This window comes from Argiope bruennichi, chromosome 10, assembly GCF_947563725.1.
Source record: "Argiope bruennichi chromosome 10, qqArgBrue1.1, whole genome shotgun sequence".
NCBI lineage: Eukaryota > Metazoa > Arthropoda > Arachnida > Araneae > Araneidae > Argiope > Argiope bruennichi.
This window is the reverse complement of record NC_079160.1, coordinates 41,232,474-41,252,999: the sequence shown is the minus strand read 5'-3', so window position 1 is coordinate 41,252,999 and position 20,526 is coordinate 41,232,474.

Genomic DNA, 20,526 nt, shown 5'->3' with positions numbered 1-20,526 from the left:
AGCGGGCTTGTCCATGGCATGTGCCATAAGAAACAACAACAACACAACTTTAATGTCTGACGATTTGATGAAACTATGGAGATGAAGTTATATTTTAACGATTTTACTGAAATTAAATACACAGGTGGTCAATTGCTGAAGACGGGTCACAAAAGGCTATATAGTGCATGAACGTGGTTGGATGCAAAGTGAAATAAAATAATGTCAGAATGCTACGACATTACAATAATACAAAATCATGTAATAAATAATTTTGCATTATTATGAATAATTTAGATTAATTATGCTTAGTAATCGAGAAGTGTTGGAGAAATGTTCGAGGGACAAAATGAGTCATTTTGCCATTTTGAGTTGAATTCGTAAAAGCGGAAAATAATACAGTTATCGTTTGTAGGTATTCTGGCGGAAGATGTCAATACAGATATGGCCACCATGGCGGGGCAATGCAAGATTCCACATGTCTTAATATGCTTTTCACAGCATTATCAATCAGCTATGAATCAGAGTAACTTATTGCATTCCTCTGCCAATGCTCGTAAAATGGTATCCTTGTTTATTGGAGGACAATTTCGTACAGAAAGGCCCCTCACCAAGGCATCCAAAGCATTTTCTATGATATTTAGAAGAACGTTTGCTACATATTCCATTTGTTTGAAATGATTTTCAAAGCTTGAAACAACATTGTGACTGATCTAACACCTGTCCACACATGTCACTTTTCGCTTTTCTTTAATATTCCCAATAATAAGGCTACGCTTAAAATTATCTAAGTGATATCGAGAAGACATACGGAAAAGGGCATATTTCATCAATTGATTCATTACTGTTAAACTTGGCGTTTGTGGAAAAGTAGTCGCTAGGCATCAATTACTTTACATGTCTTATAGCGGTGTCACGCGACGACACGTTCGGCATCCAAAATTTGCAAATGCATAGCATGCTTTATTATATACAGTACTTATGCTAATTTCCACATTTAAAAACTCTCGATTTTCTATTTCTATCATTTTTATTGTCATCTGGCCTTTACAATTCCCACCAGTAATTCTCCAGTGAACAACCTGGTCGCTAAAGACGATTAATGTTACCTAGAAAAATGTTTTGAATTTAATATATGTATCTATCTCTAATAATTAAGATATTAGCTGTTGATCCATAACATGTATGTACACTTTTGGGTCACTTTTTAATGTAAATTTTAATTTCATTTTTTTTAATGATTTTGACAGTGCACTTAAAAGAATTTAAGTATTGTGAATTTATCTATACATCATATAGGTTCCAATTTTGTATGTAACATATTTTTTTCATGTTGAAATAAAGGATTTTCATATTAAAAATATTATTATTCGTGTCCTAGATTGGTATTTTCTTTTTACGAAATTAAATTATCGATATTAGCATATTTTCCCCAGATAAAACTTGTTGTTAATATCGTATTGTAAAATTTCTGATCCTTTGTCAGTAATTTTTTCAGGCTTTTATATTCTATTGTTTGCTTGCCAATTAAAAGAAAATTCCAACACTTGCCCTTTACCAGAACAAAATAATCCCACAGCAATTATATCCACCGAATTAAATATTCAACATGATATGCTTTTAAATAAAGTCTCTTAGACAATGCTAACAGCTTTCCATAATGCGATCAGAAAAGAAATTTAAGTATCCAGTAACACTTACACAAGAGAAAATAAAGAAATGCTGTAAAAAATGGCGCAGAGACAATTAATGCTAATGTTATGCCTAATCTCCCTTCTTGCTGTAGAGATTTTTGTCTTGAAACTGCATGCGAGTTTTTTTATTGATTTAAGATTCGGCTTTCTTTAATTGAAAAAGTAATAAAAAAGTGTTAAAAATCTCTAATGGATGGAAGGTTTTAAAGAAATTCAGCAGTATAGAATTTTTGCATTATTTAAATAGTACCATTCTTTCAAGCGAATTCGATAGGGTATATAAAGAAAAACTAATTTTATTCTATACGAAATATTCAAAGATGCGTACTTGAATTTAATTAATTGGATTTAGAACGGATTTGTATTTCTAAAATAATAATGAACTGTTCAATTAGATATTAAATGTTATGATGAGAAAATTTCGGATCAGAATGATTGCCAGTATTAATAAAATTCTATAATAATTAATAATTTTTAATATTTTATTTTATAATAATTTACAGCAGATTCTTAAGAACATTGGAATGATGAAATACGGCAGATAAATTGATTTTTTGGTTGGAATTTTTACATATTTCTTCTATAGAGAATTCATTGTTTATTTAATATTTAAATTTAAAGCAATTGTAACATAATAGACATTGTAGTGATTAGTTAATATAAATCAAACAAGCCTCAGCATATTTATACGCTTATCTAAGAAGCCATTTTTGAATGCTATTTAAGGCCACTTTCATGCAAACGAGTATTTCTGTCGTCGTGAAAGAAGCGAGGCAGTTATGCAATATTCATTTAAAATATTAAAAAATATTTTAAATGAATATAAATAATAGAAACTATTGTTTTTAACGAAAACATTTCTCCTTAACGTTTTCATAAAATCTTTCAAGACTCCCTTACGATTTTTTTTTGCGATATTATTAATTTATAAAACACTTGGCTTGCTTAAATTTTCCCAAGAGTCTTTAATTCTTACCCATCATTCAAAGAAAATGACAAATAAAAGATTCAAGAAAATTTCATTTTGTATACAAATATCACACTTAATTTAGTATACTGAGCATATACTTAAGCAAGTACTTATTTTCAGAATTATAATTCAGAAATAGTTTTCTATCAGATAATTTTATAAACAGTTACCAATGTGTTCATATCTGGTGTCCTGTGTATGTCTGGTGTATCTTCCATACATATACATACACACACACACACATATTATATATATATATATATATATATATATATATATATATATATATATATATATATATATATATATATATATATACAAAAGTATTAGAATCAAGTTAATAGGAAAAACAAAAATCAAATAAAAATTAAACCAAAAAAATTATTAAAAAAATATTAAAAAAGAATCCGGCCTGAAGACTTTTTCAAGGGTCACCCTCAGGCAGGGATTCAAATAAAGGGATTTTTTCTGTGAGGACATACAGACATAAGTCTAATAATGATTCCTCGTGAAAGATTTTATAGATATTGATAAAGGTCATATTATTACAGGTAATTTAAAAATTATTGAATCCAACTCTTTAAGAGATTTGATGGGAAGAGGAACAAAATTTAGATTAAGAGAAAAAATAAACCATAACAAAATTTTGATTTCTATTGGTAATGATTTGGATGTTTTTATTGCCAAATTATCTAGAAAATACCACTGGCCTGCGGAAGGTTTCGGGGAATGTAAAGTGAGAATTTTAAAGGAAATTAAAATAAAATTGAATACTGATTTTGACAGATCTAAAGAACGTGGGATTTATTTTAGTAAAACATTAAAAAATGAAATAAAAAATTTAAAAGAAAAATTTGTTATTACAGTAATAGATAAATCAGCAAATAATTTCTGTTTAATTTGTAAATATTATTATAAAGAACTTTTAATTAATGAATATAACTCTAATGCAACTTATATGTTAAAGAACACCGGGAAAAAGAAATTAGATAAAAGAATGCTAGCTTTCGCAAAAAAAACCAAAACTAAGACTTGCTCTCTTAACTATCCTTATTTATTCCCAACAGTTAAATTTCATAAAAATCCATTAAAATTCAGATTCGTAACCTGTAGCACTGGTAGTTATAATTACTATACGGGTAAACATTTCTTTAAATACTTAAAAATTATCCTGGACAAAATAAAAAATGAAGACAACTTTATTATTTCTAGTAACAAAGAAGTATTGGATTTTCTTAAAGATAACAACATTAATAAACTTAATACTTTTGATTTCGAAAATTTATACACTAATCTACCTCATGAAAAATTAATAAAGGTCTGCACTTTTATATATGACGAATATTTAAATGAAAATATCATTCCTAAAAATAACTGGCTTGAGTTATGTAATTTTAATATTACTGAAAATTACGTGTTTAATGGTATTAATTTTTATAAACAAGTCAAGGGCATTCCAATGGGGACAGCTTTCTCAAGTGCTTTAGCTAATATTTTCCTGCATTACTATGAGAAAAAAATAATTAAATATAATTTAATAAACGGGTGGAGATATATTGATGACCTACTTTTGATTAACTTCGACAATACTAATATTATTACTAATTGCTATCCAAAAGATTTAATTCTAAAAGATACAAATATAAATCAACTTGAGGCTACCTTTCTGGATTTAAAAATCGAAATTGCTAATGATAAAACAATGGTTGGTATATACGATAAAAGGGATGATTGCAACTTTAAAATAACAAAACTATGTAACTACCATTCCAATCTAAACTCTAAAATTTTCAAAAATCTAATTTTCTCACAAGTTAACAGGATCAAAAGGGTTTGCAATAATAAAAATTCTTATATTGAAGCATCAAATATCCTCCTTAAAAATTTAATTAAAAATGATTTTCCTAGAAATTACTGTAATGTCAATTTTTTAATTAAACAAGGTATGGTTTGGGATTAATCTTTTGGCTTAAATAAAAATAGAACTTTACTTGCATATTGGATCACTCAATAGATGGCGCTGGGTGCCTACCTCTGTTTACATAATTTACCGTTAACTTTTAAAAACAGGAAATCACAATCTATTGTTTAAAGTTTCCTTCACTGTTGGATGGTATGTTCTGGCCTTTTCGTTTTTAATTGTAATTTTAATGCTGTTTTTGTTTTTATTGTTATTGTTTTCATTGTATTTTTACTTTGTGGTTTTTTTCTAATTTGTTGTTTTGTATTTTCCTTTCTGTTAAAATGGTATATCTCTTGAGCATAATTTCAGGGGATTTTCGGGTCACGAGGAATCATGATTAGACTTATGTCTGTATGTCCTCACAGAAAAAATCCCTTTATTTGAATCCCTGCCTGAGGGTGACCCTTGAAAAAGTCTTCAGGCCGGATTCTTTTTTAATATTTTTTTAATAATTTTTTGGTTTAATTTTTATTTGATTTTTGTTTTTCCTATTAACTTGATTCTAATACTTTTGTATCAATTCATCTGCGTTTTAGAAGTAGCTGCAATTGCGCTCTCTAAATACTATGAAGTTCCTTTTTGGTTTTAGTTTAAATAGGTAATAAATTTTAGTTGCGATTTCGAAACTGTTTTGTTTCGTTTTCATTTTAGTTTCGTTTTCAAACTTTTTCTTACTTTAGATTGGTTACTTATATATATATATATATATATATATATATATATATATATATATATATATATATATATATATATACAGCGAACCAGAATTTTATTCTCGACATATGATTGCAGTTTTTTATATCACGAAATGCATAAGAAATACCCTTAAATGGGACGAAACTCAACTTCAACTTAGCTAATCACATTACTTGAGGAAATAGCTTACATTCTGAAATGAGCATAAGATATATATATATATAAAAGCTCTATAGTATTACGTATTAATAATCATTTTTTGTCCAGCATCCTTATTTTTAAAATAATTGGTAAAATAAAAGCATTTTTAGTAAACTAACCCGTAAGGTTCTTGAATTGGCATTAAGTCGCAAAGGTTCATATGGACCTATATGAAGAGGATGGATGAATGGTTGGACTTTTGAAAAATTTTGTATTATCAGATATCGATTTATTTATTAATCACTATGCATTTTTATTATATCGGTACTATTAGAATCTAATTTAATTAAAAAAAGCTTTTTTTTATTTCTAACAGTAAATATTCGATAGTTCTTGGTAAAATGAATAATAAATAAACTTTACGGGTAATTTTTTTTTAATTTTAATGAGTGCGAATTTGAAAAATTATTTACAATTTTTTGACCAAATTGCCCGTTACAGTTGTGAAAATATAAGAATAATGAGCTGTAAAGTGGAAAAAGAATAATATTTTAAACACATTTTAATGCTTTAAATTATGATTTCATAATCATTACCACTTAGACTAACATTACTTGTTTATTTTCATTAACTTTATAGCATTCAATGTTTCTTACCATATTAGGTTTTTTTCTTCTTATTTTAGTTAAATGCAAGAATACCTGTGAAGCATCATCGTAAAAAAATATCCATCACACAAATAATTCATAAACCAAACCATGTATTTTATTTAGCTTTTCTACTAAAAATTACCAAAACGTTTTCATCCCAAAAATGTATAAATGCTCTTAAATTAAAATGCAAACATATCTTCATAAAATCTTGGTATGCAATTATTTTCTAACTTTATCGCGTGCTATATAATAACATTAGTTTTTTTAGATCCCTCAAATGCCTTCGAGCTAATGAGATTAGTTCTAATTAACATAATGATAACTTAACCTAATCTTACCATGGACATAATTAAAGGTCTAATTTAAAACATGGGCTAACCTAACGGAACTATCTCGGGGATAGTTCATTATCCTAATATAGAGGATCTGATAAATGTTTATTATGAATGCAACTAGTTAATATTTAATACAGTTAAATATTTATTATATGGCAGAAACTGATTAAAAGTACACATTTAGACTAGGAGATAATGAAACTATTCTAAACTATAATCAAAGGGACAGAAACCCTTACAATACATCGATTTTTTTGTTGAGAGTATATTATTTTTATTTTTATTGTATGATATAGTTATATTTTTACTGTCTAATTTATTACTTTGTTATTCTTTTGGACTGATCTAATCCTATTGCAGTACTGGACAAGACAACAACAACATTACTTTGTTATTTTGAATAACAGCTTCTTAAAGAGAGAGAAGAGAAAATGTAGTAACAATACCAAAGTCACAGATTCATTTAAAGTAACAAGAAATGAATCGTGTGATCATGATCTCGATTTGCCAATTTGAGGGAATTGTCACGGAGTGCTTGAACTCAAGATTTTTAACCTCCAGACATAACAGGTTGTGGTGAAAGCTTATAAGCCAGTTAACAACTACGCTGCAAGAGCAATTGCTTTTGTATCATGGTCATGTTACTGGACTGCAACTCACAAGGTCCCAGGTTCTATCCTCACTCATCTCAATTCGCCACAAAGTGAATAGAGTAATGGAATGGCGATGAGATTACTTAGTAAGTAGTTGCTCTAAATTAAGTGGAGGTATAACTTACCATGAATTAAATTACAAATAAATCGTTGGTGAAGTGAAAAGAATAGAAAAAAAATTTACATAAGTGAGTTTCAGAAAAATTGGTCCAGAGTCAAGTCAGAAAAATACCATAGCTAGTGCAAATTTATTAAGCTTTCACGCCATATGAATATTTAGGCATTAAGCGAAAGATTTATAGAGTAACTAAGCCATCATAGTAAGCAGATGATAACAGATTATATGAATTATAGCTGTATGACATTTATTAAATGCCAATAATAATGTCAATAATGTGAAACTATTGACATATTATAGTAAATCAATCGTATTCAAAATCCGCTTGAAATAATTTTCTTGCTCTTACTCTTTTCTCAAAAAAAAAAAAAAGAATACTTCTACATGTTAGAAATAAGTATATATATATATATATATATACTTATATATATATATATATATATATATATATATATATATATATATATATATATATATATATATATATATATATATATATATATATATATATATATATATATATATATATATATATATATATATATATATATATATATATATATATATTTCTGATGTGAGGAAAAAAAATATCGTTTTCACTTCAAATAAAAAATTCAAAATGACATTATTCCTATCGGTACAATTTTAAAGCGATTTTCCTTTTAAAAAGCGAAAAAATAAATAGGATTTCCGTGCTGAAGCTTTAGATGCCATTGCTTCTGTTTCTTCAAAATATTTGCAAAAATAAACAAATCATTTTTCTGTTTTGAAGAGCGAAGAGGATTATGGTAAATACTCTTTTGCCATTTTCACACATATAGTGCATTTGACTGAAGAGAGGAAAACTCTGTTTTGTAAACAAGCAGATGAAAAACAGTTCTCAGGTGAAAATTTAAAATATTTCAGTGGATTTATTTATAGGGGAAAGAATCTTTCAACTTAATCGCAAGTAATAGAGAAAAATTCTAAAGATTTTGAAATTAAGAAAAAATAATAATGTTGATATCTATATTTTACAGTTGATTCTTATATTTTCAAGCATGGTAAATGAAATGAAAAGTGTATTCTTCTGTCACATTCATCTGAGAATAAAATGTAACTTATGAAGAAATTTTTCATAAAAAATAATTCATAGAGAATTCAATTAAATGTTTTATAAAGTGCTTTCTGAGAATATTCGGTAAAACATATGCTATATCAAAAATTTTGTTAATAATAATAATGGATTTAATTTATTAATTTACATTGTAATATATTAATAGTAGTACATAAGTACTAATAATTTACAATTTAAGGTAGAAAAATTAATCAAATATAATTTTAATATAATATAGTATAAAATATATTTATATAACATAAATACAATTTAATCTATACTTATAAATAAAGCTCAATGTGTGTGTGTGTTGGCGCTCTACAGGCCAGGTCATTTGACCTACAGCTACCAAATTTGGTACATGTATATCTGGGGTCCCTTTTTTGAATTTTTAATTAGAATTTTAATTATTAATTAAAAACTAACTTTCCCGCCAAAAAAAATCTTCCATTTTCCCCACCGCCAAATGAGTAACGCTTCAATTTTTTTTTCCAACAGTAATGAGGCTAGGGTTAACATTTTTCAGTCGATTATTTCAAACGATTCTGTTTATTTTCTTAATGTTTTATGCATTTAAAATTAAACATTGTTAATTAATCGATCTTTCGAATTCATTCTGAAGTACTTTTGAATTAAATTAACACAGAATAAAGGAAATGAAAAATGTCTAATCTGCATAGCGTTACCCCAACTGGCGTAGAAAAAATCACGTATTTGCGTTACGTAACTGGCGTTGAAAATTTTCGCATGCGCATTGTGTTCTGATTGTTGACATGACAGCCATTATCAACGGATGCGGATTATTTTTAGGTCAGTTGCATGCTTTTGTAATTAAATTGTATTTATATCAGTTATATATTTTTTGTATATGCTCATAGTTTTAAGACCATCGTTTTTTAAGTAGTTTTTTTTAAACCTGTTTTCAACCGATTATTTTAAACGATTTGTTTTATTTTGTTAGTGTTTGATGCATTTAAAATTAAACATTGTTAATGAATCGATCTGGTCATGATGAATCTGAGAAAAGTTTGTTGACAAATTCTTGAAATATTACATAAATTAAGAAAGATATTCTTTAGTGCCCTTAAAGTTTAAACGCTCAATGACTGTTTTTAGTAATCATATTACAAAAAAATGCTTTGTTTCATTAAAAAATATTATTATATTAATTGCAGATTAATCCTTTCCACTTTAATTTAAAAAATAAATTCTACGGGAGCTAACAGAAACTTAGAGAGATACATATTACGTTATGACTGAAGGCGTTTATAATATTACGAGTGAATTATATGACTATCAAAATTTGAAGTTTTAAAATTTTTTGATGAAGACTCTATTAAAGTAGGAATTGCGTAAAATATTTAATTGTTAAAATTTAAACGAAGATTAAGATTGGTGAACCGGCTGGTCGCCAAAGGCGGCTAGTATAATATAATTTGAAGATTCTACTATTGAATTTTAAAATATTTAATTAACTTCGATGTCCCAAAGATTTTAATTTCTTCATTTTTATTCAAACTTTCAAGAATCAAAAAATTTTCCAATTTTTGGTTTCGAATATTTACGCTATACTTAAAATAATTTATATAAAATTTGATAAATAAAACTGATAAAATTCGATGAACAAAACTCCCCAAGTTCAAAAGTCCATTTTTTAAAAAAAGTATTGTACATACTAATCGAAATGGCATTCGATGATTTAAATGTCTTCTTTCATGAATATCCAAATATTTTATTAGTCTCATAGGGATGAAAAAAATTCTTTTTTTCCATAATTCAATTCCCCCTATTTGAAGAGTGCATTGAAAATTCGATTTCAAACTCAAGATAAAGTTGGAAAACGATCTGTTTTATTCAACTTCCACTACTGAAATTCGAAATCGAAATGTAAAAGAACATATTGAATTTTGCAAGCCATAAGTTTTTTTTTTTTTTTTTTTTTGGCCATTTTCTGAAGAAAAATTTGCATTAGAAATAAAGGCCAAAGAACATTCCTTGCCAAAAAGAAAAAGAATGTCCCAGAAAAAGACACAATTTTTTTTATCTGATATGTAAGACTAAAAATAACATTTTCGGTTGGAATAAAAAATGGAATAAAACTTGCTTTTTATTTCTGTTACTTTTCAAGAAATTTTCTCTCCCATTTAGAAAAAAAAACGTTTTGTTAAAATGTAATTATTCTGATCAGAGTAATTTTCAGAAGATTTTTTTTCTGTCAAAATGCGATAAGTAAACAGAAGTTTTTGGATAACTTGTTACTTAACTCAGTACGATTACTTACTTAATTTGATTACTTTTTTCAGACATTATTTTCCTGAAAAGTAAAGATTGATCTTGGTCTAACTGATCCGTGTGAACTTCTCACGTAGAGAATTTATTTAGCCAAATAAACGAAAACGATCTTCAGTAAACAAAAGAAAATGAAGCATAATTCATTTCGTATTTAATATGTGCACTTTCGTCAAAGTAATACATCGTTTAAATCATCACAAATATGTATTAAATTGTTTTAGGGATACTAAAATTAAAAGCGAAAGAAACCGTTCTTGTTAGCACCCTGTTGAAGCACTTTTGATTGATTTATATCGGTATTAGATTTTCATTTGGAATTTTTTTTTCCAGGCTTAAAAATTTCATTGCAGTATTTGAATAAAAAATAGCATAGAGTTTACTTTTATCATTTATTTTATTTTATTTTACTCGTATACAGAAAGTATCACAGTCGTCAAAAAAAATCGACCTTCAGATTTTTTCGAATTATGCCCCTTTCAGACCTCCGTGAGTTCGAAAAAAAAATTTTTTGACATTATGTCTGTCTGTCTCTGAACACGAAAACTCAAAACCGCTTTGACTAGAGGGATGTAATTTTGCATATCGATTAAAGTTGAAATCTGTAAATGTATTTCAAAATTTGAATTGAATCCAATCATAGGAAGTATGTCTGTCTGGCTGACAGTTCGAGTACAAATGAATCGATAACTCCAAAATACAAAGAGCTAGATAGATAAAAGTTGGTACGCAGGATTAGAAATTAGCATCAAAAGTATTGATTCTTATCAAATATTAAATTAAATCTGTCAAAGGGTTGATCTTCTGTCTGTCTGTAGTTTTGCATACCTGTGAAATCCAAAAATGCATAAATCGATAAAATTCTGTATATTATCTTGTGATTATAAAATTGTAGTACTGTGTAAATTTTGGTTTCATTTGATCTAAAGGCTTTCAAAACATATATTCCCATTATGAGTTCAGTAAAAATATTTACTTCACTCCAAAGATCTATATTTCATAAATATGTCTCGCCACTGCATTCGTGGCCCTACACTTGGTCTAAAATTTTATGCCCGAAAGAGGGAATGAAATCTTTATTAGAGAATTTGCGAGAAATTTTCTAAGAGATCATTTTCTCTGACTGTATAGATACATACTATACCTCAATATGCATGTTATATTTCCATAATAATTATGCACCATTTGTTTCATTTTTTTTTGTTTCGCACTGATGTGTTTGTTTCCAGCTATATAGCTGATACATAATTCAAATCCAATTGAAATGCTTTTAGGTAAGAATTTGGATTGTGGAAGCATACGGTTTACTAAATAGACTAATTTTATAGGTGTATTAGAATTTGACCAAAATGGGTAAATATACTGGCAATGAATTAAAACACTAAGCACATCTAGTAAATTTAGTTTAGTTATATTAACGTCCCGTTTGAAGCAACACTAGGGCTATTTTGGGACGGACCTCGTCATTTTGAACCGCGGTCAGATGACGAGGATGACACCTGAGCTGGCACCCCCCTGTCAACACCGAACCACACCAGCGGGAGGACATTTGGTCATGACGCATTTAACGTGCAACAGACCCCCTTACACGACGGTTCTTCGGTGGAATCAGGTCTCGAAACTGAAACCCTCCGGTTCCGAAGCCGAGACCTTACCACCAGACCACCGCCGCCATGCACATCTAGTAAAGTCTGTGAGTCAAGTATTTTTCTTAAAAGCACGTTTTGATAACCCTTATTAAATCAGGCTACTTTAGAACCATTCAGTTAATACATTAAATATAAAATGGATTTAACTTTTTTTTATTATAATAATTTTCCTTAATCCAAGATTTACGATGAAAAATGGGCTGCGTTTGCTTTTCTCTTGGAGAAAATCCTTCAGTTACCAAATTGCGCACAATGAGCTCTCTGCTGCTGAAGTAACCATAAATTTTCCAGTTTTTGAATGAAGCTGGTAAAATATATTGCTAAAAAATACAGCAAGTAGACTACTTCCTTTGATTCATGTTGCTGACCTAGACTATGTCTTAATCTCATAATCATTGGTTTGCATATTCAGAATACAGCAGGCTAACATACGTTGCAAACCTTCCATTGAATTAGTTCTCGAATATACGATTCTCCATCTCCCAAAGGCAATTTTGTCACCTAGTCTCTGTAGATTCTAACTTTATCACATGAAAGACGTTTATAGTGTCTTGAGTTTTGAACCACCAATCCGATATGATATCATTACACTATCAAGGAATTGAAACCTACACAAAAGATAAATATACAGAGTCAAGCTCCATATAATGTCACTTTTGATGTCAGCGAATTGATAACATCTTTATATTTCTTTTTCAAAAAAAATCAAAAATATTTCCTTCCGATATCGCTTGCAAAAATGACGTAATATAAATACCCATTTCGAAAATAGACGCAGGAAGTGGCAATTTTTCTAAAAGCATATTACATTACAAGGAAAAGGAACACTTCCAGTTCTTTTCAGTGCATCTTCCCACACACATAGAGACATTTAAATACCCAATTTACGACCCAATAAATTTCGGAAGAAAAAGTGATAGCGATGAATCTTTGGCCCAGTCATCTTCTATTTTTTACTTGGAAATAAAATGCATTTTGCAAGGCAGCCTTATCTCGATACTTCTTGAGTGTTACTATTTTTTTCGTTACCATCTTTAGAAATATTCGATTGCAGAGAAACTGAAGTGGAAAAGTGAAAATGCACTTCTTCTACTTCTATTGATTTCTGTTTCAAAGGAAACCAGTGAGATCTCTTTTTTTTTATCTAAATTTTTTTTGTTAAATACTTTTATGGTTTCAAAAGGGTTCGGGAAGATTCTTTTTTTTTTTTTTTTTAGATTTATATGAGTAATATTTAAGAATTGCTATAAAACTATAAAAAATAATTATAAAAAGTTTATACGTAAAAATTTCGTTTTACAGTATAGTTTTGAAGTTTTGTATCTGCTCTGTTGCTTGTATGATTTTCTTTAATTTAAGACTGCTGCCACTTATTGTGATTGTTATAGTATAGTAAGCAGCATTCGCAAAAACATATCATCTTGTAGCGGATTGATATGAGCAGGATAGAACCGGGGACCTTCTGGTTCGCAGCCGAATAACATGACCACAATACAAAAGCAATTGCCAATGTTTCGCAGCTGGTATCTGGCTTATAAGTTTTCACCACATACTCTACCTACAGTGAGTCGGAGGTGAGACGAACGATATAGCTGTTGAGTGGTGATGTATTAGCTGCTGAGTCAAATGCGCCTGTACCCATGTGAGCATTTGTACAGCGCCAAGCGTTATGGCGAGCGTGTGTGGGTGAGTGGTTGCTGATGCTGTTAAGCCAATTGAGTCTGACGACTTTTTTGTGTTGCTGCGTCAAGTGAGTTTGACGACTTTGTATTGCTGTGGGTAGATGGCGCCACAACAGCTGTAGGTTCACCAACGTGGCGGATTGTTATGAGCAAGGATAGAACCTGAGACCTTGTGGTTCGCAGCCCAGGAACAGGACCACAATACAAAAGCAATTGAATGTGTTTCGTAGCTGTTATCTGGCTTATAAACTTTCTCCACAATTTATTTTTACTTCATATTCATATACGTAATGCAGAGAAAGTATGGTAATCGTCAAAAAATTCAAACTAGAGATTTTGACGAATCTTTACGTTTCAGACCTCCATGAATTCAAAAATTACGTTTTTGAAAAAGGTCTGTCTGTCTAAGATAAAAATAACTCAAAAATGCTTTTTGCTGTACGGATGAAATTTGATACACGATCTTTACACCAAACTTGCAGATTTCTGTCAATTTTTGTGTAAAATCTATACAGAGGAAATCCAGCAGTCAGGCTTTAGAATGTAAGTTAACACAATAATTATTAAATTAAAAGATCTAGGTAGATAAAATTTGGTATATAGATCTACCATCTATAGCGCAGACATCTGTCACATTGTGAGTCCAACAACGCATTCACTCTCTGTCTGTTTAAGTAAACGCGATTATTTAAAAACCCAATGATTTAAATATATCAAATTTCGTATGGGATTTTGTGACTAGAAATGGAATTTCGTATCGAATTTTTGTTACCATCGGTTGGGAAAAACGTGTCTAAAACACAAATTCGATGTTTGGTTACTATTAATGCATGCCAGGGTTTAATCGCCAAAGATCACAGTAAAAATGCTAAATTCATGCCAAACAATATTTTGTAATTTTGGTACGCCAATGCCATGTGAGGCGTTCTCTAGCATGACACGTTTATTTGAAAGTATACGAGAAAGTTTTTGGGAGACCACTGCCACAGGTTATTCGATATGGGGTTTTTTCTATGCCCCACAAAAAATAGTTTACCTAAAAGGTAGGGTTAGTTAATTATAGTGATTTAGTGACATATTTGGTTCTATTCGATTCTAAATGTAACACATTCATCACATGTGTGAGCATAAGGGAAGTTTAATTTCATTGGAGGTTATATTCTGTAATATCATTCTTGTTTTTACACTCATGTCATTCTGAAAATTTAAAATAAAAATCTAATCAGGACCGACTTTTTTGAATTATGCCTTATTTTAAATATAAACGACTGAACTATTGCAAAAAAATTAAGAGAAAAGTAGCATCCATTTTCTTAGCATACATTGGTTTCTTCTGTTTTGTTTAAACCCTTTCTAGGGCCGTGGGAAGTATGCTTCCCACCAAATTTATCAATCTTTGTAGGAAATTATGTACGTTGGCATCAGTAAGTACTTTTTAGTAAGTCAGAAGCTTAGATGCTTCAGTTCTTTATCTTACACAAAATGATGTGTCTTGATTTTTTACTTAATTATTAATTAACCAAATTAATTAATTAATCAAATTAAATTTATCTAATAAGCTAAATGAATCCCTTTTCTTATTCTCATTTCAAGCCTCAAAATATTTTAACATAATATGATTAGAAAAAAATAGCCGTTTAAAGGGTTAAGGTAATCTTTAGCGGATACATCCTATTTATAGAAAAGTACCTTTCAACTTTCTTGGTTCAACTCATCGCATTGTATTGTTCTATTATGTTTATGTAACACATCAATAAATATTTTCGAACTCCTAAACAATTTTCACTGATTTTATTCAATATCACCCATTAGCCAGACTTTAAAGTCAAGGGTCATCATTTTTCAAAAAAATCGCACAAATTATTTTCTAACATAGCATGAAATGCTAATATATGTTTTGTTTTAATTTTTTTCTGTTTTTAATATCTTTCGTACGGCACTGAAATTAATTTAGAAAATCTTAATTTATTCCTATTTTATATAAGTTATAATCTTGTAGGAAGCATATTTTTTCGTCTCAAAATAGAAGAATTTAGCATTAAATTCATTTGTTATTCTTTTTCTAAATCATCATTTACTACTTATTATATCATTTATATCTTTTTCATCTTTTTCTATATCATCAATTACTATCATTTACTACTACTCAAATAAAACTTGTTTTGAATGACGTGAAATGAAATTTCCTTCCTTTTCCCAGTAATTTGTTTCAGAGAATTGTGCTTTTGACATATAAAGAAAATTTCCAATATCTAAATTTTCAGACTTCAAATATATCAGAACTAAATTAATTCCACAGAGAAAAAATTATGTCCATCAAAATTAATTATTCTTTCTACATAATATGATTTTAAACATATTCTTTTATATAGTAATAATAGATTTCTAAAGATTTATCTCGACAAAAAGTAAATTTAAGCATTCATTATAAAAATACAATGGAAAACGAATGAATGTCATAAGAAAATGGCACAGAGGCCATTAATACTAACGGCATGCCTATATCCCCATTCTTATTATAAAGAGTTTTGTCTTGTATTTAAATGAAATATTTTTCTTAATACAATTTTCCCATTGAAAATGTAATTAAAAAGGGTAAAATTTGTTGTCTATCCACGGTATTAGCGAACTTAATGGTAATGGTAGTGGTTTTAGCAAAATTTAAATATTGCCATTCTTTTAAGTGAATTCGGTAGGATATATAAAGAAAAATTAATTTCATTCTATAAAAAATAATCAAAGATGCATATTTGAGTGTAATTGATTTTATTTAGACTAGAATTTGGTTTTATGAAGTGATAATTAAACATCTATTTAAGTGCTAAAATTTATAATAAGAAAATAAGGAAACAGAATGTTTATCAATATTTTTAATCGTATCAATATTCTTATATTTTTCAATATTTTTCTAATTATCTAATAATGAAGGTTTGTATGCTGTTTATACAATCTGCAGGTTTTGACCCATTCTGGTGAATTTCTTGTATTGACTTGTATTTTACAAACGAGCCGCGGTGGCCTGGTGGTAAGGTATCGGCTTCGGAACCGGAGGGTTTCAGGTTTGAGAACCGATTCTACTAAAGAACCGATTCTACTAAATGTAAACGGGTCTGGTGCACGTTTAATATCCTGGCCAAACGTCCTCCAGCTGGTGTAGTGTGGAGAAGGGGTGCCAGCTCAGGTGTCATCCTCGTCATCTGACCGCGGTTCAAAATGGCGAGGTCCGTCCCAAAATAGCACTAGTGTTGCTTTAAAACGGGACGTTAATATAACTAAACTTGTATTTTCCAAGACAATATAATGTATGCTCACAAATTAACAGTTATTTAAATTAAATCCAAAAGCAAATGTTATTTAAAATTATTATAAATTGCCAAGTAAAATTATAATAAACTGCCAAAAGGTATTTAAATTATTTCATTAATAATTATGTAGCCTATTGGTCTTTTCCGGCTACTTTTTAAAAATATGTTCTTACAATAATTAATTTTAAAATATTTTTGAACAAATTATCTTTGTTTATACCAAATTCTTTTTCATACAATTTTTTGCCATTATTTCATTATAATTTAAGAATTTAACTATGTAACCATCTGTAGCAATGTTCTACAAACTTTTTAATTTGAATTGAGAATATGTATTTTCTTATTATGATGCATTTAATTAGTTTTCGACTTGAAAATATATGCTTCAATTTGTAATATTTTAATTATTTTTTTTTAAATTTTTAAACACCTTTTGGAGCCAAAGTAAGAAATAAATGCTTTATTCTTTTGTATCAAGATTATTTTTTCATAACTTGTTTACATTCACAGTTATTGATATAGGAAATCTTCGAAGAAATAAAAGAATAATACTGAATAATACTGAAAAGAATAATACTCGCTTTTAATACTGAAGATGCCAGAATGCTATTTAAATGAAAAGAAAAAATCGCGTTTTTAATAATGAAACTGAAAATCGATAAAAATGAAAGAAATGCGATTATCACTTTTTCTACAGACACATCCTCTTGTATATTCTTTTATCGGCAATTTTAAAGAAGGAAACAAGTACACATAACAAAATTAAACAAGTTTCGAGGCAAATCTACCGTGTAATGCATTTTTTTTTTCTTCCTAGAAAACATAAAAAGAAAAATGGAATCTGAAGATAGGTTTTTCTTTGCTTTTCACATTTATTAGTAAGTAAATTGAATATTTAAGTGCATTTCGTGTGTTAAAAAAGAACCCTAAAGAAATAAAAATTATGCCCTTTTCTTCTTCAAATATGATATGATTTTATGAAAATTATTATATTGTTTATTTTTGGTATGGATATTATTTTCTCCCTATTTTTATATCATTTTAACAAATTTTTCAAAGTCCAAAACTTATTTAAAATACAAATTTATTAATATTTATGTTAATTTTTGGTGTTTCTGTTCGACAATATTATTTCACAAAAAGGATGTTTGGGGTAGTTTAAATTTCAAGATATTAACTTTTTAATGATACAATTTCATTCAAATACATTTTTTTTTCTGTAAACTCAAAAATTTTTACGAATTTAATTCTATAACTCTCTGTAGTAACATTTTATTGCTATGATAAAATTCAAACTCATTTCGTTGTTCCATTAAACTTTTCAATCGCGTGCTTCTTTTAATATAAAAATTTAAAATCAAATTATAATTTGTTAAGACTCCAAAACAGAATTTTCACCTCCATTTTTCTTCCCTAGTTTATGCTTTTTTTTATCTGCAAGTGCAATGATTAGTAGTAGACTGTTTCCATTAAATTCGTATTTCCCAGACATCAAAGAGTGTGGTGAAATTTTAAATAAATGTGTTCCATATTAATATTTAGAGTACTGAAAAGGGCAATATTCCAAAAGAAAAAAATGCATCGTCAATGTTGTTACATTTATTATATGCATTTTAAACTGTATCAGGAAAAACCGTTGTTTGGTGTTTAGCTCTGTTCTCATAATGGCGTAAATAATTTTAGACTTCAGAATAAATGTTTTAATTTGTAATATAATAAATCATTTTCTAAATTTTAAAGCTTTTTCTTAGAGTGAAAATAACAATGCATACTAGAATTTTATGCCTTATTTCTATTATTTTATTACAACATATTTAAATGCAAAATTATTTCCGTAGAGAATCTTCAAATAAAAGTAGGAACAAAGAACTCTACTTTGCTTTCAATACTGAAGTGACCAAAATGGTATTTAAATGAAAAGAAAAGATCGCGTTGTTTATAGTGAAAGTGGTAATAGATGGAAGTGGGAGAAATACGATTTTCACTTTTCCTACAACCCCTTGTGCTTTCTTTTATCGGTATTTTTAAAGAAAGAAATGAGTAAACATAGAAAAATTAAACAAGTGTCGCTATAAGTCTGACTTGTGAAGTGCATTTTATTTCTGAGAAAACGGAGCAAGAAAGATCGAGTCTGGGGATAAATTTTGTCCTTTCTTTTTTTTATTTATTAGTGCGTGTTCAATATTTATGTGTTTTTCACCGGTTTTGTATGTGCGGTAAAGAACACTAAAGAGAATTGAAATTGTTCCTGTTTCTTCTGAAATAATATGTCTTTTTTTAGAAAATAAATATGTTTAGCTTTTGTATACATTTCATTTCCTATTTATCATTTTGAAAAGAGATACTAACGGAAAACTAACTTTTGTATTCGAATTCAAACAGCATATAATCTATACACAAAATTATTTTACCGAAATAATGCACATATTTTATTTCAATTTTTTAATCTTGAAAGAAAATCTATATATACACAGCTCTGCTATTCGATTACTATTTAAATTTACATCACAATAATATCAGTTTTTTTCGATCTCGGCTTTTCTGAACACCATTAAACTAAGCAGATCTGCTCTGCTTAGCATAAGGATAACGCCTAATATTTTCATGATCATAAACACATTTAGAAAATGGCTTAATTATATGCAGTCGTTTCAGGGTCCTGTATGTAACCTCATAATCTGATAAATATACAGTGGGAATATAACTAGATACATTTAAATACTTAGTGTATGGTAACTAATTTAAGGCAAGCATACAGACTTGGTGATAATGAAACAATTTAATATGTGACAGGAAAACGTTACAATTATTTCATTATTTGCTTTGGTTCATTGTTATTTTTCTCTGTATTATATGTAGAGTGTTTATTGCTAATTTTTAGTTATTTGTCGTACCGAATTATTGTTTTCAGAAGATAGAAATAGAAAAATTATAAAACTTTTACCAAAGCTGCAAATCTATATAAAATAACATAAGTCTTTTTGATAATTAATTTATAATCAGAATAACACCATAGCTAGTATGAGATATATTTACATATATCAAATTTTCACACCACATGAACGTTTAATCCATAAAGGCACATTTTTAATGTGTAAAGCCCACATAGCAGCAGGTCACTGTAGAGATCGTGCTTTAATTTCCGATCTTAACACTACGCCGCTTATAATAATTGATAACCAAGCTAATGATTGAATAGAATCCATTGTAATTCTCAAATTCTGTTTAATATGCAGATAACTATTTCAAAGAATTACTTTTCAAAAAAACACTTTATACGAAAGTAACTTCTTGTATTTTTAC